Below are 23,269 nucleotides of genomic sequence, written 5' to 3'. Positions count from 1 at the left end.
CTATAAAAAAGGAGAATGAATATTAACAAATCCATTAAAATATTATAGAGGGTTGATAAAAATACAAGTAGACTAAAATGCAAGGACAGAATCCTTCAGGAAAGAACCATGCATGTTAATATCTATGAAGTAAAAGAACCACAAGTAGATAGATTCAAATGACTGTTGAGAGGAACTGGGGGAAATATAACAATAATGCAGAAAATGGCTTAAGGACAGTGATCTAAAAACATATTCACTTTCATGTGATTTAGTAAGAAGAAACAACATTATTAAGAAAGCTTAAATTAAGTGAAGTAATTTAGGAAGAGAAAGACAAATACCATATGATATCACTTATATGTGGAATCTAAAATATGACACAAATGAACATATCTATGAAACAGAAACAGACTCACAGACATAGAGAACAGACTTGTGATTGCCAATGAGGAGGGGAGTAGGGGAGGGAAGTATTGGGAGTTTGGGATTAGCAGATGTAAACTATTATGTATAGGATGGATAAACAACAAGGTCCTACTGTATAGCACAGGGAACTATATTCAGTATATTGTGATAAACCATAATGGAAAAGAATATGAAAAAGAACATATATATATGTATAACTGAGTCACTTTGCTGTACAGCAGAAATTAACACAACATTGTAAATTAACTATACTTCAATAAAATTTAAGAGAAAAAGAATGCTTGTATTAAAAGGCTACCATTTAAAATGAATTTGAGGATTTTTTTTCAAAAAAAAAAAGTCACCAAAAGATCAGTAGGCAGCATTAATAAAAAAATCCTGGGGAGAGGTGAGAATCTAATTTCTATAGCTGCCATATTATAATATGGACATCCTCAAAATGTCCACTTTTCAAGAAAAATCTAACAGACATTTTAATAAAAGAAAATATGGAACTTCCCTGGTGGCACAGTGGTTAAGAATCTGCCTGCCAATGCAGGGGACACGGGTTTGAGCCCTAGTCCAGGAAGATCCCACATGCCATGCAGCAACTAAGCCCATGTGCCACAACTACTGAGCCTGTGCTTTAGAGCCTGCAGGCCACAACTACTGAGCCTGTGTGCCACAACTACTGAAACCTGCACACCTACAGCCCATGCTCCACAACAAAGAGAAGCCACCTCAATGAGAAGCCCACACACTGCAATGAAGAGTAGCCCCTGCTCACCACAACTAGAGAAAGCCCGCCTGCAGCAATGAAGACCCAATGCAGCCAAAGATAAATTTATATAAAAAAAGAAAATATGGCATATTAACAAGAGAAAAATCAATGCAAACATGCTTGAGGAAGCACAAATGATGTATTTCTAGACAAAGACTTTAAGTTGGTTGTTTTAAATGAGTTTAATAGAATGAGTTTTGAAGTGTTCAAAGAGCTAAAGGAAACTATTATCTGACAAACTAAAGAAAAGTATGAGAAAATGTCTCACCAAAGTGAGAATATCAATAAAAAAATGGAAATTATATAAAGAGCAACTAAATAGAATATTTAAACTTGAAAAGTATAGTAACTTGAATTCCTTTTATTTCTTTTTCTTGTCTGATTGCTATGACTAGGACTTCTGATACTATGGTGAATAAAAGTGGTGAGAGTGTGTGTCCTTGTCTTGTTCCCAGTCTTAGAGGAAATGCTTTCAAATTTTCACTGTTGAGTATGATGTCTGCTGTGGGTTTCTCATAAATGGCCTTTATTATGTTGAGGTATGTTCCTTGTATGCCCACATTCTGGATAGTTTTTATCCTAAATGGATGTTGAATTTTGTTAAAAGCTTTTTTTGCATCAATTGATATAATCATATGGATTTTTTGTTTTGTTTTGTTTTCTGTTTTTTCTTGCAGTATGCGGGCTTCTCACTGCTCTGGCCTCTCCCGTTGTGGAGCACAGGCTCTGGACACGCAGGCTCAGCAGCCATGGCTCATGGGCCCAGCCGCTCCACAGCATGTGGGATCCTCCCAGACCGGGGCACGAACCCGTGTCCCCTGCATCGGCAGGCAGACTCTCAACCACTGCGCCACCAGGGAAGCCCAATCATATGGTTTTTATTCTTCAATTTGTTAATGTGGTGTATCACATTGATTGATTTGTGGATGTTGAAAAATCCTTGCATCCCTGGGATAAATCCCACTTGGTCATGGTGTGTGATCCTTGTAATGTATTGTTGGATTCGGTTTGCTAATATTTTGTTGAGGATTTTTACATCTATGTCTGTTAGTTATATTTGTAATTTTCTTTTTCTTGTGATACCTTTGTCTCGTTTTGGTATCAGGGTGATGCTGGCTTCATAGAATGAGTTTTGAAGTGTTCCTTCATCTGCAGTTTTTTGGAATACTTTAAGAAGTGTAGGTGTTAACACTTAGTTAACTGTTTGGTAGAATTCACCTGTGCAGCCATCTGGTCCTGGACTTTTGTTTGTTGTGAGTTTTTAAATTACTGATTCAGTTTCATTACTGCTAACTGGTCTGTTCATATTTTGTATTTCTTACTGGTTCAGTCTTGGAAGATTGTATATTTCTAAGAATTTGTCCATTTCTTCTTGGTTGTTCATTTTATTGGCATATAGTTGTTTGTAGTAGTCTCTTTTGATCCTTGGTGTTTCTGTGGTGTCGGTTGTAACTTCTCCTTTTTCATTTCTTACTTTATTGATTTGGACCCTCTTCCTTTTTTTCTTGATGAGTCTGGCTAAAGGTTTATCAATTTTGTTTATCTTAAAAAAAAACAGCTTTTAGTTTCATTGATCTTTTCTATTTTTTTAGTCTCTTTCATTTATTTCTGCTCTGATCTTTATGATTTCTTTACTTTTTTTTTTAAACATCTTTACTGGAGTATAATTGCTTTACAATGGTATGTTAGTTTCTGCTTTATAACAAAGTGAATCAGCTATACATATACATATATCCCCATATCTCCTCCATCTTGCGTCTCCCTCCCAACCCCCCATCCCACCCCTCTAGGTGGTCACAAAGCACCAAGCTGATCTCCCTGTGCTATGCAGCTGCTTCCCACTAGCTATCTATTTTATATTTGGTAGTATATATTAGTCCATGCCACTCTCTCACTTCGTCCCAGCTTACCCTTCCCCCTCCCAGTGTCCTCAAGTCCATTGTCTTCATCTGCGTCTTTATTCCTGTCCTGCTCCTAGGTTCTTCTTAACCTTTTTTTTTGGTTTGTTTTTAGACTCCATATATATGTGTTAGCATATGATATTTGTTTTTCTCTTTCTGACTTCACTCTGTACGACAGACTCTAGGTCCATCCACCTCACTACAAATAACTCAATTTCGTTTCTTTTTCTGACTGAGTAATATTCCATTGTATATATGTGCCACATCTTCTTTATCCATTCATCTGTCAGTGGACACTTAGGTTACTTCCATGTCCTGGCTATTGTAAATAGAGCTGCAATGAACATTGTGGTACTTGGCTCTTTTTGAATTATGGTTTTCTCAGGGTATATGCCCAGTAGTGGGATTGCTGGGTCACATGGTAGTTCTATTTTTATTTTTTTAAGGAACCTCCATACTGTTCTCCGTAGTGGCTGTATCAATTTACATTCCTACCAACAGTGCAAGAGGGTTCACTGTTCTCCACACCCTCTCCAGAATTTATTGTTTCTAGTTTTTTTGATTATGGCCACTCTGACTGGTGTGAGGTGATACCTCATACTTCTTTTTTTTAATTAGTTAATTTTTGGCTGCATTGGTTCTTTGTTGCTGCATGTGGGCTTTCTCTAGGTTCAGTGAGTGCGGGCTACTCTTCATTGTGGTGTGCAGGCTTCTCATTGCAGTGGCTTCTCTTGTTGTGGAGCTTGGGCTCTAGGCACGTGGGCTACAGTAGTTGTGGCATGCGGGCTCAGTAGTTGTGGCTCACAGACTCTAGAATGCAGGCTCAGTAGTTGTGGCACATGGGCTTAGTTGCTGCATGGCATGTGGGATCTTCCCTGACCAGTGATCAAGCCCATGTCCCCTGCATTGGCAGGTAGATTCCCAGCCACTGCTCCACCAGGGAAGTCCCGATTTCTTTACTTCTAATTTTGGGTTTTATTTGTTTTTCTTTCTCTAGTTCCTTTAGGTATAATTTTATGTTGTTTGATATTTTTCTTGTTTCCTGAGGTAAGCTTGTGTCACTATAAACTTCTCTCTTAAAACTGCTTTTGTTGCATCCCATAGGTTTTGGACTGTTGTGTTTTCATTTTCATTTTTCTGTAGGTAGTTTTTTAAATTTCCATTTTGATTTCTTCAGTGATCCATTGGTTGTTTAGTCCATATAGTTTTGCCTTCACATGTTTGTGCTTTTTGCAGTTTTTTTCTTGTAGTTGATGTCTAGTCTCATAGCATTGTGGTCGGAAAAGACGCTTGATATGATTCCAATTTTCTTAAATTTACTGAGGCTTCTTTTGTGGCCTATCATGTGATCTATCCTGGAGAATGTTCCACGCACACTTGAAAAGAATGTGTATTCTGCTGCTTTCGGATGGAATGCTTTATATATATATCAATTAAGTACAACTTGTCTAATATGTCATTTAAGCCCAGTATTTTATTGTTTATTTTTTGTCTGGATTATCTATCCATTTATGTAAGGGGGTTGTTAAAGTCCCCCACTTTTATTGTGTTACTGTCAATAAGAAAAATGAACACAAGCATACTACTAAAGGAAATCATCAAACGAAATGGAGAGAAACTAAAAGAAGAAGAAAAGAACAGGGAAAACTGACAAAAATAATCAGAAAACAGGTATAAGTACATACCTATCAATAATTACTTTAAATGTTAGTGGACTAAATGCTCCAATCAAAAGATATAGGGTGGCTGGATAAAAAAAACAAGACCCATCTATATGATGCTTACAAGAGACTCACTTCAGAACTAAACACACATGCATACTGAAAATGAAGGGATGGAAAAAGATATTTTATACAGATGGAAATGATAAGAAAGGGGTGGTACCAATAATATCAGGAAAAATCTTTAAAGCAAAGTCTCAACAACAGACAAAGAAGGGCATTATATTATGATAAAGGGATGAATACAAGAAGTGTATATTTTACTTTTTAACATTTATGGATCCAATGTAGGAGTACCTAAGTATATAAAGCAAATACAGATATAAAGGGGAAATTTGACAATACAATAATGGCAGGGTACTTTAGCACCCCAATTTCATCAAAGGACAGATCATCAAGCTCTAAAGACTTTACCAAAAAACTATTATAAATAAGAGATGGATTCAGTAAAGTTGCAGAACAGAAAATTAATACACAGAAATCTGTTAAATTTCTATACAGTAATAATGAGCTGTCAGAAAGAGAAGTGAAGAAAACTATCCCATTTACAGTTGTATCAAAAAGAATAATACACCCAGGAACAAATTTAACGAGGTGAAATAACTGGACTCTGAAGAGTAGAAGATATTATTGAAGAAGACACAAATAAATGGAAAGATATTTCCTGCTCATTGATTGGAAGAATTCACATTGTTTAAATGTCCATATTATTTAAAAGAATCTATGCATTCAGTGCAATTCCTGTCTGAATCTTAAGGACATTTTTCATAGAAATAGAACAAAAAAATTCTAAAATTTATGTGGAACCACAAAATACCCCAAATAGTCAAAGCAACCCTGAGAAAAAAGATCAAATCTGGAGGTGTAACACTCTTTAGTTTCAAAGTCTATTACAAAGGTATAGTAATCAAAACAGCATGGTATTGGCAGAAACTCAGACATATGTGGGCAATTAATTTATGATAAAGTAGCAAAGAACATACAATGGAGAAACAATACTCTTTTCAGTAAATGATGTTGGGGAAACTTGACAGTCACATGCAAAGCAAAAAGAAAAATGAAACTAGATCGATCACCTTGTTTCACCATAAAGAAAAATCACCTGAAAATGGATTGTATGTAAGCTTTGAATGTAAGAACTGGAACCATAAAACTAGAATAAAACATAGGCAGTATGCTCTTTGAAATCAGTCGCAGCATTATCTTTCTGGATATGTCTCCTCAGGCATGGGGACCAAAACAAAAACAAATGAGACTACATTAAACTAAATAGTTTCTGCCTATCAAAGGAAATCATCAACAAAACAAAAAGAGAACCTACTGAATGGGAGAAGATATTTGCAAATCATATATCCAATAAGGGGTTAATATCCAAAATATATAAAGAATTCATAGAACTCAAAAACAAAAGCAAACAACCTGATTAAAAAGGGGGGCAGAGGAAATGAATAGACATTTTCCAAAGAAGACATACAGATAGCCAACAGGCACATGAAAAAATATTCAACATCGGTAATTATTAGTGAAATAAATATCTGGTAAAGATAAATACATGGGAAATTGTGTAATGCCAATTTTTATTTTCTACATGATTGAAAAGATAAATGCATTAGAATTATCATTCTATTTATTGGGCACACAATTTATAACTATGTAGTCTATGTCATCAATGATAGGGAAGGACAGAAGGACAGAGCTCTACTGGAGCAGGGGTTTTGTATGATATTGAAGTTAAGGTGGTATACATTCTTTTTTGTTTTTTAATTGAAGTGTAACTGATTTACAATGTTGCGCCAATCTCTGCCGTACAGCAAAGTGACTCAGTTATACACATATAGACATTCTTTTTTTAAATATTTTTTTCCATTTTGTTTTATCCTAGGACATTGGATATAGTACCCCTTGCTATACAGTAGGACCGTTTTGTTTATCCATTCTAAATGTAATAGTTTGCATCTACCAACCCCAAACTTCCAGTCCATCCCTCTCCCTCCCCCCATCCCCCTTGGCAACCACAAGTCTGATCTCTAGGTCTGTGAGTGTGTTTCTGTTTTGTAGATAGGTTCATTTGTGCTGTATTTCAGATTCCACATATAAGTGATATCATATGGTATTTTTCTATTTCTGACTTGCTTCACTTAGTATGATAATATCTGTTTGCGTCCAGGTTGCCATAAATGGCATTACTTTGTTCTTTTTTATGACTGAGTAGTTTATATGTTGTTTATATGTACCTCATCTTCTTTATCCATTTTCTGTCAATAGACATTTAGGTTGTTTTGATATTTTGGCTATTGTTAATAGTGCTGCTGTGAACATTGGGGTGCATGTATCTTTTTGAATTATAGTTTTGTCCGGTTATATGCCCAGGAGTGGGATTGCTGGATCATATGGTAATTCTATTTTTAGTTTTCTGAGGAACCGCCATACTGTTTTCCATAGTGGCTGCACCAACTTACATTCAAGGGTGGTATACATTCTAATTAGACTGTTATAACTTTAAGGTGCTAAATGTAATGATCAGTGTACCCACAAAGTACCTATGTATAGAATATACACTAAAAGTAATAAGAAGGGAATCAAAATGTTTCACTAGAAAAAAAATCATCCAAACACAAAAGATGTCCGTAAAATGGTAGGAAATGAGTTACAAAAATGCCATAAGGCATATAGTAAACAAATAGCAAAATGGCAGAAGAAGTACCTCCTGATTGATAACTACTTGGAATGTAAAAAATCTTTAATCAAAAGACATAGCTTGGCAGAATAGATAAAACATGATCAAACTATATTGTATCTAAAAGAGACTCATGGGGACTTCCCTGGTGGCACAATGGTTAAGAATCCACCTGCCAATGCAGGGGACACGGTTCGATCCCTGGTCCAGGAAGATCCCACATGCTGCAGAGCAACTGGGCCCATGCGCCACAACTACTGAGCCCGCGCTCTAGAGCCCGCGCGCCACAACTGCTGAAGCCCGCATGCCTAGAGCCTGCACTCTGCAGCAAGAGAAGCAACCGCAATAAGAAACACACACACCGCAGGGAAGAGTAGCCCCCATTCGCCGCAACTAGAGAAAGCCCACGCACAGCAATGAAGACCCAATGCAGCCAAAAATAAATAAATAAATTTGTTAAAAAAATTTTTTAAAACAGACATATTTTAGATCTAACACACAAATATATTGACAGTGAAGAAGACTCCATGCAAATAGTAACTGAAAGAGATCAGGCGTGTCTATACTAATATGAAATAAAGTAGATTTTAAATCAAGAAGTTTATAGTAGGTGGAGGAATTATATATTAATAAAATATTCAATTCAACAAGAAGACATAACAATTGTAAACATTTACAAACCTAATAACAGATCCTCAAAATATATGAAGGAAACTGGACAGAATTGAAGGAAGAAATAGGTAGTTCTTCATAAGAGTGAGAGGCTTCAATACTTCTCTTTCTATAATGGAAATAGCAACCAAACAGAAAATAAGTAAGGAATTAGAGGACTTGAACAACTCTGAACCAAATACACCTAACAGACATATATAAAGTACATTCTACACAACAACAGCAGATTACACATTCTCTCACATGCACATGGAACTTTCTCCAGGACAGAGTATATTTTAAGCTACAAAACAAGTCTCAATAGATGTAAAAAGATGGTTATCGTACAAAGTATCTTCACTGACCACAACAGGATGAAGTTAGATATCAACAACAGAAGGAACTAATAAAATCACAAATATATTAAAATTAAACAACACACTCAAACAGCCAATTGGTCAAAGAAGAAATTGTAATGGAAATTAGAAAATACTTAGAGACAAGTGCAAATAAAAACACATTAAAATTATACTATGCAGTGAAAACAGTTGTTAGAGGAAAATGTATATCTGTAATTATGTAGATCTAAAAAGAATAAAGGTCTCAGATCAGTAACCTAACTTCACACCTGAAGGAACGAGAAAAAGAAGAAGAAACTATCCCAAAGGTAACAGAAAGAAGGAAATAATAAAGATCAAAGTAGTGATAAAATAGAGACTAAGCAAACAATAGAGAAAATTAATTAAATCAGAAGACGGTTACTTGGAAAGATAAACAAAATCACCAAATGTTTAGTAAGACTAAGAAAAAACAGGGAGAGAGAGTACATACAAATAACTAAGATGAGAAATGTAAGTGGTGACACAACTGACCTTAACAAAATTAAATTAATTGTAAGAAAATAGTATGAAAAATTGTACAGCAAATTAGATAACTTAGAAGAAATGGATAAATTCCTTGAAATACACAATTCACCTAAACTGACTCAAGAAGAAATAGAAAATCTCAACAGACCTAACAAGTAAAGAGAATGAATCACTAACATAACACCTGATGACAAAATTAAGTCCTGAATTAATTTTGGTGATTTCCGCCAAACATTTAAACAAGAGATAAAAACAATACTTTTAGTACTCTTTCAAAAAATTAAAGTACTTCCTAACTCATTCGATGAGAACAGCATTGCTCTGATACAAAACCAAATAAAGACATAACAAGGAAGAAAATTATAGATCAATATCCCTTATTAATATAGATGCAAAAGTCCTCAACAAAATATTAGAAAACCAAATCCAGTTGCATATTAAATGGATTACTTACCATGTCCAAGTCAAATTTATTCCAGGAATGCAAGGGTGGTTCAACATAAGGAAAGCAATCAATGTAATACATGATGTTAATAGAGCAAAGGGAAAAACCCCTCATGATCATCTCAATTTATGCAGGAAAGGCATTTGACAAAATCCAACATCCTTTCTTGATAAATACTCTGAAAACTGGGAATATAGGGAAAATTCTGCGACATGATACAGGACATTTATGAAAAACCCACAGTTAACATCATACTCATTGATGAAAGACTGCAAATTTTACCCCTAAGATCACTAACAAGGCAAGGATACCCACTTTCATCATTTGCCATTCATGTCTTACTGGAAGTACTAGCAATAGCTATTATACAAGAAAAGGGACATCCGCATTGGAAATGAAGGGGTAAAGCTACCTCTATTCACAGATTATGTGATCTAATCTTTAGAAAATCCAAAGGAATCCGCAAGAAAGCTAGTAGAACTAAAAAGCGAGTTCTTCATAATTGCAGGGTACAAATGAAAACAAAAATCAGATGTATTTCTGTACACCACCAACAATCTAAAAATGAAATTAAGAATGGAATTCCATTTATAATAATATCTAAGAGTTTAAATCCAAGGAGAGAAAGGAAATCTTGGGAAGCTGCCGTCTGCACCTCCATGACCAGCACAGCCATGCCAGAGTCAACAGGAGACCCAGGCCATCACCCCATCACTGCTGCTTCTATCCACCTGCTTCCACGTCCTTGGATTCCTTCCAACAGCTTGCTAAAACATGATGGATTACTATGAAGTTCTATGCATGCAGAGACATGCTTCAGCCATGGATATTAAAAAGGCTTATTGGAAACTGGCATCAGCATAGCAACCAGATAAAAATCTTGACAAGAAAAAGGGAGAGAAAATTCAAATAGCCAAGGTATATGAGGTGTTTGAGGTGTTATCACATATTAAAAAAATGGGACATCTATGACAGATATGCTAAAAAACAATTAAATGATGGAGGTGGAAGTCATTTTGACAGGCCATTTGAGTTTGGCTTCAGATTCCTTAATCCAGATGTCTTCAGGGAATATTTTGGTGGAAGAGACTTTTTTTATTTGACCTCTTTGAAGACCCACTTGAGAACATATTTGGTCATTGCAGGGGCCCCGTGGAAACAAAAGCTGGGGCACAGGGTCATTTTTCTCTGCCTTAAGTGGATTTCCGTCTTTTGGAGGTGGATTTTCTTCTTTTGACCCAAATTTACATTGTTCAGTTCACTACGTCATGGGGGCCTCACTTCATTCTCTTCCATGTCATTCGGTGGTAGTGGGATGGGCAACTTCAAATCTATGTCAACTTCTACTAAATTAATTAATGACAGAAAAATCACTACAAAGAGAATTGTCAAGAATGGTGAAGAAAGATTAGAAGTTGAAAAAGATGGCCAGTTAAAGTCCTTAACAATAAAATGCAAGGAGCAGCAGCTATGCTTGGATAAGGAGTAATTGCATGCATTTAACTGAAATGTTAAACTATAAATATAGGAACATTTGTTGAAGATTTGAAATGAATTCAACTTCTAGTATAACTGTACCTAATGTAAAGTATTTATAAACAGTTCACTGGAGCCCCTATTTGTCATATGCTTTCGAGTTTATTGTTGGGACCACATAACAGTTCCATATTTTTTTGTCTTTAAAATTGTTGTAAATCTGTATATGCACATTGCTTTTCTATTAAATGTAATCTAAGGTGGCTTTGATTCTTTTGTACACTAACAGCTGCAAAGACCTTCTTTTGCATTGTGTTTGAAACATGAGCCAAGTAGTGTCAGTCAGCTGTAAAGTCAGTATTGCCAGGATGAATCTTACACACACACACACACACACACACACACACACACACACACACATACACAAATTCAATTTTTTTCAGTATTTAATAGTGAAAGACATTAATGGTAACACACTTTTGATTTAATATAAATTGAGGATGTTTTCTACTTGTGCATGAATGCTGGCAACTTAGTACATTTTGACAATTGTTTAAACATGTAATTATAAGCTTAGGTTTAAAAAAGTAAAGCTGGTAAGCTGGGTCTTTGTCATTTGCTTTAAAAAAAGAATGGAAATGTGAATGTGTTTAATGCATTCCTTCCTGAGTGGGACCTGTAAAAACAATTAATTTAATTAATTTATGAATTAAATTCTCAGTAATAAATTTAGGCAAAAGGCTAGTACACCAAAAATTATAAAACATTTTGCTGAGAGAATCCTTGTGCATTTCTGGTGGGAATGTAAAAAGGTGTAATTGCTATGAAAAACAGTTTGACAATTTTTCAAAAGGTTCAATATAGAACTACCAAATGACACAGCAATTCCACTCCTAGGTTTATATCCGAAAGAACTCAAAACAGGAACTCAGATATTTGTAACAAGTTTCATAGCAGCATTATTCACAATAACCAAAAGGTGGAAACAACCGAAGTGTCAATCAACAGGTGAATGGATAAACTATATGTGGTATATTCATACAATGGAATATCATTCTGTCATAAAAAGGAATTACATTTTGATATAGGATATACCATGGGTAAACCTTGAAAACATTATGCTTAGTGAAATAAGCCAGATACAGATGAAAATATAATATTGTATCCTTTCACTTTTATGACATGCCTAGAATAGGCAAATTCATAGAGACAGAAAGTAGAACAGAGATTATCAGAGGCTGGGGGCAAGGGATGGGGTTAGAAGCTCAGGTTTTTGTTTAATGTGTATGGGGGTTTGGTTGGGATGATGAAAACGTTTTGGGTATTGATTTAGTAGTGATGTTTACAAAACATTGTATATTTAATGCCACTTACAAATGATTAAAATGATAAAAAATTATGTATATTTTACCACAATAAAAATAAAAAAGAAATTAAGGCATTTCCAGATCTACAAAAACTGAGGGTTTTTTTTTACTAGCAGACCTGTCCTTCAATGAATGCTAAAGAGAGTCCTTTGGTTTGAAATATATGGATGCTAGACAGTAACTCAACTCGACATGAAGAAATAAAGAACAGCAGGAAAGGTAACTAAATAGGTAAATGTAAAAGCCAGTATTATTGTATTTTTGGCTTATAACTCCTTTTTCCCTATATGATTTAAAAGACAGTTGCAAAACGCAGTAATTATAAATCTGCATTAATGGGAACACAGCATGTAAAGATGTATTCTGTGGCAATAGAAGCATACAGATTGGGAGAGGAATGGAGATATATAGAAGCAAAATGTATACTATTGAAATTATGTCAGTGTTACTCTGAACTAGATTGTTATAAATTAAGATGTTAATTGTAATCCTAAGGCAACCAGTAAGATAATGACTAAAAGATATAGTAAAAGAAATGATAAGGGAATGAAAATAATACACTAGAAAATATCTATTTAATACTAAAAAAGGAAATAAAATAAGTATGGAGAAACCAAAAAGACATAAGATATGGAACATTAATATCCAAATGCTACAAATAAGTCCTTCCTTATCCATAATTACATTAGATGTAAGTGGATTAACCTCTCGAATTAAAAGGCAGAGATTGGCAGAATGGATTTTTTAAAAAATGATCCAACTAAATGCTGTCTACAGATACTTTAGTTTTAATGACACAAATTGTTTGAAAGTAAAAATATAGTGTATGGAAACAGTACTCACAAGAGAGCTGAAGTTCATATGCTAATATCAGACAAAATAGACTTTGAAATAAAATTGTCACTAGAGAGAAAGGACATTTTTTTTGGCTGCATTGGGTCTTCATTGCTGCATGCGGGCTTTCTCTAGTTGTGGTGAGCGGGGACTACTCTTCATTGTGGGGCATGGGCTTCTCATTGCGGTGGCTTCTCTTGTTGCAGAGCACGGGCTCTAGGTTCATGGGCTTCAGTAGTTGCAGCACTCAGGCCCTAGAGTGCACAGGCTTCAGTAGTTGCAGCACGTGGGCTCAGTAGTTGTGTTGCGTGGGCTCTAGGGCACACAGGCTTCAGTAGTTCTGGCGTGCAGGCTCCATAGTTGTGGCTCACAGGCTAGTTGCTCCATGGCATGTGGAATCTTCCGGGACCAGGGATCGAACCTATGTCCCCTGCATTGGTAGGCGGATTCTTAAACACCGCACCACCAGGGAATCCTGAGAAAGGACATTGTATAATGATGAAATCATCAATCCCTGGAAAAAATATAATAATTTAAGCACCTCACAACAGAGCACCTCACAACAGAGCTCCAAAATATATAAAGTAAAAATGGAGAGAATGGAAGGGAGAAATAGGTAATTTAATCATAAGAGTTGGATATGTCAATACCCTACTTTCAATAATAGAAAAAGTAGATGGAAGATCAGCAAGGAAATGGAAGACTTGAACATCCCTAATTACCAAGCAGACCTAATAGTTACCTATAGAACACTTCACCCAATTTCATCAGAATATTATTCTCAAGGGAACCTGGAACATTGTGCATGATAGATTGTATCTTAAGCCATTAACATGTGTTAATAAATTTTAAAAGGATTTAAATCATACAAAGTAAGTGTTGTAATTAAAGTAAAATGAAATATGAAATTAGTAACAGAAGGAAATTTAGAAAAACCACAAAATGTGGAAATCAAACAACACACTACCAAATAAGGAATGGGTTAAAAAGAAAATCATAAGGGAATGTAAAATGGTGCATTTGCTATGGAAAATAAGTTTGGCAGTTGCTCAAAAAGATAAAATAAAGTTACTTTATGACACAGCAATTCCTCTCCTAGGTATATACCCAAGAGAAATGAAAACATATGTCCATACAATACTTGTACATGACTGGTTATAAGAGCATTATTCATAATAGCCAAAAAAATGAAAATAACCCAAATGTATTCAATACATTAAATGTTGGATGGACAAATAAAATGGATGTGGACAAATAAAATGTGGCATAACCATCCAAAGGAATATTATACAGAAATAAAATGAAATGAACTGATATATGCTGCAAGATGGATAAACATTGAAAATATGCTAAGTGAAAGAAGCCATATACGAGAGGCTACATATTCTATGATTCCATTTATATGAAGTAATCAGAATAGACAAATCTGTAGAGACAAATCTATAGAGATAGAAATCTGTAGAGTAGTTATTGCTATCACATGGGAGGAAAGACAAACTAGGACTAACTACTAATAGGTATGGCTTGGTTTTGGGGGTGGGGGTATCAATAGAAATAGTCTGGAATTAGATAGTGGAGATGGTTGCAGAACCTAATGAATGTCCCCAAAACCACAGAAGTGTACCCTTTAAAGTGGTGAATTTTACCTCATGTAAAGTACATGTGAATTTTAAAACCCTATAGGTCCCCCATGTGGCCACAAATTATTTACAATCCTCCCACATGCAAAATACACTTACCCACTACAAAGGCCCACAAAAGTCTCATCTCACTATACCATCAGCTCAAAGTCCGTGAAATCATCTAAATCAGATCCATGCACAGATGAAGTTTTCTCAGGTATACTTTCTTAAGTAAATCACCTCAAGTATAGTTCTTGATCTGAGTTATGTGCACTCCATTTGCCCAACATACAGGGTCGAGACTGATAAAACCCCTATGGGTATTCCTATTCAAATAGGGAGAAAATGTGAAGCACAAAGAAGTACATAGAAATTCTGAAATCCAGACAGGAAAATTTTGGAAGTTTCTTCATTAAGGACTCAGCCCCATTCCTGCCCAGGAATGGCTCAATCCTTACTCATTGTTCTTGGTTCCACACTTTGAGTCATCCTTCCTTTGATTTGCTAGGTAAGCTATATTTTCAACTGCGTAGCTTTTGTGGTTTGCTCCCTGCTAGTAGGTTTCGGAGGTTCAAAGTCCTTTTTTCCTTTTTGTAGTGTTTTTGTCCCTGTCAGTGAAAGTTGGTGGTATGTCTGGAAATGTAATTCTTTTAAAATCATTTTGGTCTCCTATGAATAAACACCACACCCTGAATTTCTTCCAATTAAACCCTTCTTCACCCTGGTCTTATGTCAGGAGGGTTGTATAATAAAGTTTTTATGTTTCTTAGATACTCTTGTTTGATGAAGATACTCTTAGGTACACCCTTAAACTCTAAAGTGCTATTTTTGTCCAACTTAATATTCTAAAGCAGAACACTGTATCTTTTTGATGCCTTAACAAAGGATTTTAGAGCTATAACTTCAGCTTCACCTTGAGAGCATACAGTATTTTTCTGGCAGGACCCTGGGTTTGATTGTTACTTGGAAGCCATTTCTTAACTTCAACATAGTTTGCCTTTAGGAGAGAATGAGAATTTTCCAAACCGTTAGGTCTAAACTTGTTCATGTTTAATACTCCTTCTTTTTTTTTTTTTAGTTTTTTAAGGAACCTCCATACGGTTCTCCATAGTGACTGTATCAGTTTACATTCCCACCAACAGTGCAAGAGGGTTCCCTTTTCTCCACACCCTCTCCAGCATTTATTATTTGTAGATTTTTTTGATGATGGCCATTTGGATTGGTGTGAGGTGATATCTCACTGTAGTTTTGATTTGTGTTTCTCTAATGATTAATGATGTTGAGCATTCTTTCATGTGTTTGTTGGCAATCTGTATATCTTCTTTGGAGAAATGACTATTTAGGTCTTCTGCCCAGTTTTGGATTGGGTTGTTTGTTTTTTAGATACTGAGCTGCATGAGCTGCTTGTAAATTTTGGAGATTAATGCTTTGTCAGTTGCTACATTTGCAAATATTTTCTCCCATTCTGAGGGTTGTCTTTTGGTCTTGTTTATGGTTTCCTTTGCTGTGCAAAAGCTTTTAAGTTTCATTAGGTCCCAATTGTTTATTTTTGTTTTTATTTCCATTTCTCTAGGAGCTGGGTCAAAAAGGATCTTGCTGTGATTTATATCATAGAGTGTTTTACCTATGTTTTCCTCTAAGAGTTGGATATTGTCTGGCCTTACACTTAGGTCTTTTATCCATTTTGAGCTTATTTTTGTGTATGGTGTTAGGGAGTGTTCTAATTTCATACTTTTACATGTAGGTGTCCAGTTTTCCCAGCACCACTTATTGAACAGGCTGTCTTTTCTCCACTGTATATTCTTGCCTCTTTTATCAAAGATAAGGTGATCATATGTGCATGGGTTTATCTCAGGGCTTTCTATCCTGTTCCATTGATCTATATTTCTGTTTTTGTACCAGTACCATACTGTCTTGATAACTGTAGCTTTGTAGTATAGTCTGAAGTCAGGGAACCTGATTCCTCCAGCTCTGTTTTTCATTCTCAAGATTGCTTTGGCTATTCGGAGTCTTATGTGTTTCCATACAAATTGTGAAATTTTTTGTTCTAGTATGACCCAGCAATCCCACTACTGGGCATATACCCTGAGAAAACCATAATTCAAAAAGAGTCATGTACCAAAATGTTCATTGCAGCTCTATTTACAATAGCCAGGACATGGAAGCAACCTAAGTGTCCATCAACAGATGAATGGATAAAGAAGATGTGGCACACATATACAATGGAATATTACTCAGCCATAAAAAGAAACGAAATTGAGTTATTTGTAGTGAGGTGGATGGACCTAGAGTCTGTCATACAGAGTGAAGTAAGTCAGAAAGAGAAAAACAAGTATCTTATGCTAACACATATATATGGAATCTAAGGGGGAAAAAAAGGTCATGAAGAACCTATGGGTAAGACAGGAATAAAAACACAGACCTACTAGAGCATGGACTTGAGGATATGGGGAGGGGGAGGGGGAGGCTGTGATGAGGTGAGAGAGTGGTATGGACATATATACACTACCAAGCGTAAAGTGGATAGCTAGTGGGAAGCAGCTGCGTAGCACAGGGGGATCAGCTAGGTGGTTTGTGACTGCCTAGCGGGGTGAGAGAGGGAGGGTGGGAGACGCAGGAGGGAAGAGATATGGGAACATGTGTATATGTATAACTGATTCACTTTGTTATAAAGCAGAAACTAACACACCGTTGTAAAGTAATTATACTCCAATAAAGATGTTAATAAATAAATATATATATATATAAAATGCTAAATAGGACCACAAAGCACAGTTTAGACAGAGCAACTAAGATTAATCTTTGCCTCCAATTCTTGAGGTGCCTCTTTCACTATAAATTCTGTAACAGCTATTCTTAAAATTGTTTAAAATTTAAACTAAGCTGAATACAGGTACATGATTTATCTAACTAACCCTATTGCACAAGATTCTAGAAAATTTCTTTAGATCTATTATTTTGAATAATTTATTCCTATTGAATTATAATTTGTTTTAAATAATTGTATGAATTTCTTGTGGGGCTGGAGCTGTGGGGAATGGAAATTGGGTAAAACGGAATTTTTTATAGGACTTATAAAATTTTAGTTTGTAATACAATCTGACACGATACTTCTTAGATGAAAGTACTGAGGCTTGGGCTACATTCAAATGGAAATAAAGATTTGAAACAGTCAAAAAAAAAAGATGTGGCACATATATACATTGGAATATTACTCAGCCATAAAAAGAAACAAAATTGAGTTATTTGTAGTGAGGTAGATGGACCTAGAGTCTGTCATACAGAGTGAAGTAAGTCAGAAAGAGAAAAATAAATACCGTATGCTAACACATATATATGGAATCTAAGAAAAAATATGGTCATGAAGAACCTAGGGGCAAGATGGGAATAAAGACACAGACCTACTAGAGAATGGACTTGAGCATATGGGGAGGGAGAAGGGTAAGCTGTGACAAAGTGAGAGAGTGGCATCGACATATATACACTACCAGATGTAAAATAGATAGTGGGAAGCAGCCGCATAGCACAGGGAGATCAGCTTGGTGCTTTGTGACCACCTAGAGGGGTGGGATAGGGAGGGTGGGAGGGAGGGAGACGCAAGAGGGAAGAGATATGGGAACATATGCATATGTATAACTGATTCACTTTGTTATGAAGCAGAAACTAACACACCATTGTAAAGCAATTATACTCCTATAAAGGTGTTTTTAAAAATACAAAAAAAAAAGAATGATGTTGGCTGTAGTGGATTTTTAAATTTTTTTAAATCAAATTGAGGAAGTCCTTCTCTATTCCTAGCTTTCTGAGAGTTTCTTTCATGAATGGCTGGTGGATTTTTTCAAGTGTTTTCTTCTGCATCTATTGATATAATCATGATTTTTCTTCTCTACTCTGTTAATGTGAGAGTTTACGTTATTTGACTTTCGAATGTTGAACTAGCCTTACATAGATGGAAGAAATCTCACTTGGTCATGGTGTATATCCTTTTTATATATTTTTGAATTCTGTTTACTAATGTATTGTTGAATACTTTTGCATATACATTTATGAGGGATGTCATTCTCTGCTTTTTGTTTCTTATCATAGTTTGGGCAATTTTTAATGCTGCATCTTCAGTTCATAAATTTTTTACCTGTTCTCTCCAATCTCTTGAGCCCACCTATTGAGCTTTTAAATTTTTACTGACTCTATGCTTTACTTCTAAAATTTCATTTGGTCTTTTTTATTTCTTCTATTTCCTTGCTGGTGCTTTCTAAATGCTTAATGAGACTTTCTGTTTTTGTTTCAGTTGTGTTTGTAATTCCTCACTGATGCTTTTTTATAAAAGTTGATTGAAAATCATTTTCAAATAATTTTATCATCTGTATCATCTCAGTGTTGACACACTTCGATTTTCTTTTTTCATGCAGTTTAAGATCCTCCTTGTTCTTGGTATAAGTGACTTTCAGTTGAAACCTGAAAATTTTAATATTATGTTATTAGACTCTGGGTGTTATTTAAATCTTCTGCTTCATCTGGTTTTCTCTGACAGTGCTTTGGCAGGGTAAAGAGTATCACCACCTTGTTACTTCCAGGTGTAAGTAGAATTCTAGATTCCCCACTTGACCTCATTACCACCTAAGGATGGGAGCTTATTTGCTTATTTTTACTGCTGGGCAAGAATCAGAATTCTGGCTTCCCTCACAGTCTCCAGTGATGCTGCAATGGGGGTGCTTTGGTACCATTAGGTGATAGTGAAGTTCCTTACTCTCCACTTCTCCTTTGATATTTCCCCAGTAGGTAAAAAAATGTTGTGCTGCATGGGGCTGAAGTCTACAGTTTCTACGTGGTCTCCACTGATATCGTGGGGATGAATGGTTTCATTGCTGACAAAGGGGGATGAGAGTCCAAGTTATCTACTTGGACCTCTTGAACATCACCCACACATGAATGTTGTGATGCTCTGCTACAACCTCATGGGAATTCTGTGGTACCCACCTGGATTTTTCTGGTATGGTTAGGGGTGAGGAGCCACAGTTCTTTTCTGTAATGTTTGACTAGAGTACAGCCATTATTATGTAAAAGTTTTCTGCCTTGTTAAGATGCTCCTTTCCTGATCTGTTGCTAGGGAAACCAGGATTTATTGGGCCTTTTACAGCAGTAATTGGCAATTTGAGGTTTCTACCTTCTTCAGTTCCAAGTCTGGGATATATTAGGCAAAGAGAAACCCCACAGAACTCATAAACATCTCTTCCTTTTGGTCCCAAGGACCCTAGCTGTCTGCCTTCTCTCCACCTTTCATATTCTTATTTTATATATAGTGTCCAGGGTTCTTATTTGCAAGAATGAATAGTAAGAAGAATAGGGAAAAGTATGTCTACTTCATCTTACCAGAAGCTTCTTTTTGGGGAAGGAATCTTCTCTCTACATCAAGTTCTTAAGTATTTATTTGGTTTGTTTTATATGTTTATGTGTGTGCATGTTAAACCAACATGGAGCAAACCATTTAACATACCGAGATTTAGTCTCTTTGAGTAAGTACATAAAGCTTTATTCAACTGCTTTGCTAATAGAGAAGAAAGAGAACACTATTAAATAAATTGATGAGTATAAGCATTATGGTTTTGCTTCCCCTCAACTTCATTTTCAAACTTTCTCAAGGGCAGCTAATAAAGAACAGAATTTGCTTATTTGAATTATACCTTGTTCCTTTAGTTGCCTAACTTCTGTTATTAATACAATGAAATTTCTAAATGATAAGTTGGGAGTGGAAGAAAGGCTCAAATTATATTCCAGGCAGATAATCAGCCCCTTTATACTTGAGACTTAGTTATACTTATAAGCATTATTCATTCTAAAATAAAGGAGTAATATTAAAAATGCTTGTATTAATAAGATACAGATACAGATTCATAATTTGAGGGAAAAGTATTTTCCCCTTAATCTTAATATAGTACCAAGTAACTCATATTTTTAAAAAGGTTTTCTCCCTTTCAAAGCCCTTTTCTATATTAATTAGTTTGGCAACATCAGCTATTGAAATGTCATTTTAAAGAGACTTTTTTTCCCTTCATTATTTATTTTAATTTTTTATTTGTTTTTATTTTTTTTTTTGGTTGTGCCACGTGGCATGTGGGATCTTAGTTCCCCAACCAGGGATCAAACCTGCGCCCCCTGCATTGGAAGCGCAGGGTCTTAACCACTGGATCGCCAGGAAAGTCCCAAAGATACTTTATTTTCGTTGTCCATAGTGAGAAAATGTCTTAGCATACATGATCCAACTGTAGAACAAGAGACAAATTTTTATTTGGGTTTGGATATTTTCTTGACAAATCACTTAAAATTTTATTACAGAATAAAATAAAACCCTCTTTGGAAATGGTTATATTACACTCAAACTTGCTGTGAGCTCATCTCCAGACTCTTACAAAGTAACCAGCTACAGCCTTAAAAAATAATGTGTTGATGAAAAATTAATCAATAGTGAATCTATGAAAGAGATGGAAAATTGTATTAGAGCCAACCTGAGGATTATAACCCAGGAGACAGATTATAACCCAGAGAGCCCTGAGAACTGTTCTGCCCATTAGAGGTCAAAGCACAGTTATATACATTTTTGAGACAGAAGGTTATATATCACAGTACGTATTGACAGTGTACACAATCTAGAATTGCACTTACAAAGTAATGGGTCATCCTGACCCCTTGCAGGATTAAGAAGGAATGTTATCTCCTAAGGAATTATCTTGCTAGCACTGGGAGTATATTGCTCTATATGGTGGAGCAGGTATTTCTGCCATGGGGGAGGTCTGGTCAATGCATAATGCAAATACACAATGCACAGCAGAAGGGAGAGAGGAGGCCAAAGGGCAGAGAAACTTTTTATGTTTAAATTTTTAGAGAGTTGCCTTAAATTATGAATTTTTATTTCATCAATCTCCCCCTTCTTATCATAAATCTTTTGATAAAAAGCATAAGGTGATCAATTATTTCATCCCTCCATGCAGGTTGCTTACCTGCCCTGGGTTCATCATGTCCCTTGATGGCTGGGACCTAGTAGCCTGGTTCTCTATTTTTGGGAAGGGGGTTGGTTATACTAATAGGATGTTCGGCAAGGACTGAAGGTCAATTCCAGGTTGTCCAATAAGATTTATGCCAGTTTTGCCTCGCATATGCATTGTGCATGTCCATTATTTTATAAAGAACTATAGATGTAATCAATAATTTCAAGTTGTTTAGACATGATTATCTTAGTAGGAGTAGGTAATATATGGCATGAAAGGCAAGAAACTATCACCTTACAAGTTAGACAAACTGTAATTAAAATTGCCAGGTGGAGTAAACAACATTATTAGTAAAGTTTTAAGCCAAGATCCTCCTAAACCAAACCATTTTCCTAGTATTTCCCCTAAACTGGGAAGAGGATTATTCAGACCAGAAATTTGAGTCTTCATAGGTATTAAGAATGAGTTACATTAGAAGACTTGCCAGGTATAAAGACACAGCATTCAGTATGTATTATAGCACAATTCCCCCTTGAGAAGCAGTTAGAATATCAAGGGCTATGCAATTCTGTAGGACCACTTTTCTCATCATGGAGACTTCTGAATTGAGCAAGCTAATGGCTTAATTACTATCATTCAAAGCTTGCTGAGTAATTTTTAGTAAAGCTTCTATGTGAGTAATGATATCTTCTATTCCATGAGCAGGAACAAATATCACGAGCAAATGATCATATCACTGAAAAACTAATCAAACCCAGTGTGCCCACATTAAAGGCAGATTGGCAGGGGCTATTTCCAAGGTTACCGGTAAGTGACCTTGAACCCAAGGGAAAACAATTGTGCATCTCCCTAACCAACCTGAGGAAAACCAAGGCCACAAACTTGTTCCACAAATCCATTGGATCCCATTAGAAGCTACACAGTATATCCCTGGTCCTCTTAACCAATTAGTTCCAAACCAATCACTGGTCCTCAAAGTTATAGTATACTGACAACTTTCAGGTGGCATCCAACATAACTTATAAGTATTGCTAGGTTGATTATCTTTGGTATGATTGGTTTGTCCCCATCAGAGAGGGTCCCTCATATTCAGGTTGCCATAGGCTGGCATCAGATAAATTCATCCCATAACTGGGGAATAATGCCACCAAAAAGACAGGTTGTTACATTTTTAGGTTTAGCCTTAGCATGCTGCTCTGGTTGGGATTGCGTAACATCCAGTGAAAAGGAGTATTTATGGCCAGGTTCAGAACAGGTGTCATTAATTAACCAGGTAAGAGGGTCCCACTTAGTGATATCATTGGTGGCTTGCATGGTACTAGAATTTCTTTCTTCTAAGATAAAATGCCTAAGGTCTAGCCAGTCTGAACCGTGAAGAGGTTAAACCCGCCAGTGTAATCCAGAAGTGCTGGACATGGGTAATTGGCCACAAACCCAGCAATTGGATTGATTTTTCAAAGTTTCAAGTGATTGAGCCCAAGAAATAAATACATTTGGTTCATAAGCAAATGTGAGCGATTATCAAGACCTGGTCCAGCATCTTGGGTCATCTGTTTAC

The 23,269-nt window shown here is 35.8% G+C and overlaps 1 long non-coding RNA gene and 1 pseudogene across 3 annotated transcripts in view; one reads left to right on the top strand and one right to left on the bottom strand.

The window, feature by feature from the left end:
* LOC132594543 (dnaJ homolog subfamily B member 6-like) overlaps positions 1 to 13,189 on the top strand; it is a 41,084-nt pseudogene extending 27,895 nt beyond the window's left edge.
* Positions 1 to 23,269, bottom strand: part of LOC132594544 (uncharacterized) — a 94,018-nt gene that overhangs the window by 517 nt on the left and 70,232 nt on the right. The window contains exon 4 of one of the 3 annotated variants that reach the window (XR_009560763.1): positions 11,320 to 13,620. The exons of 1 other annotated variant lie outside the window; for it this stretch is intronic. This is a non-coding gene — a long non-coding RNA (uncharacterized lncRNA). Of the gene's footprint in view, positions 1 to 11,319; positions 13,621 to 23,269 lie in introns of those variants that run through there. One more of the 3 variants, XR_009560765.1, reaches the window with a different exon arrangement.

This window comes from Globicephala melas, chromosome X (assembly GCF_963455315.2).
Source record: "Globicephala melas chromosome X, mGloMel1.2, whole genome shotgun sequence".
NCBI classification, from domain to species: domain Eukaryota; kingdom Metazoa; phylum Chordata; class Mammalia; order Artiodactyla; family Delphinidae; genus Globicephala; species Globicephala melas.
This window is presented reverse-complemented; position numbering and strand designations above follow the sequence as displayed.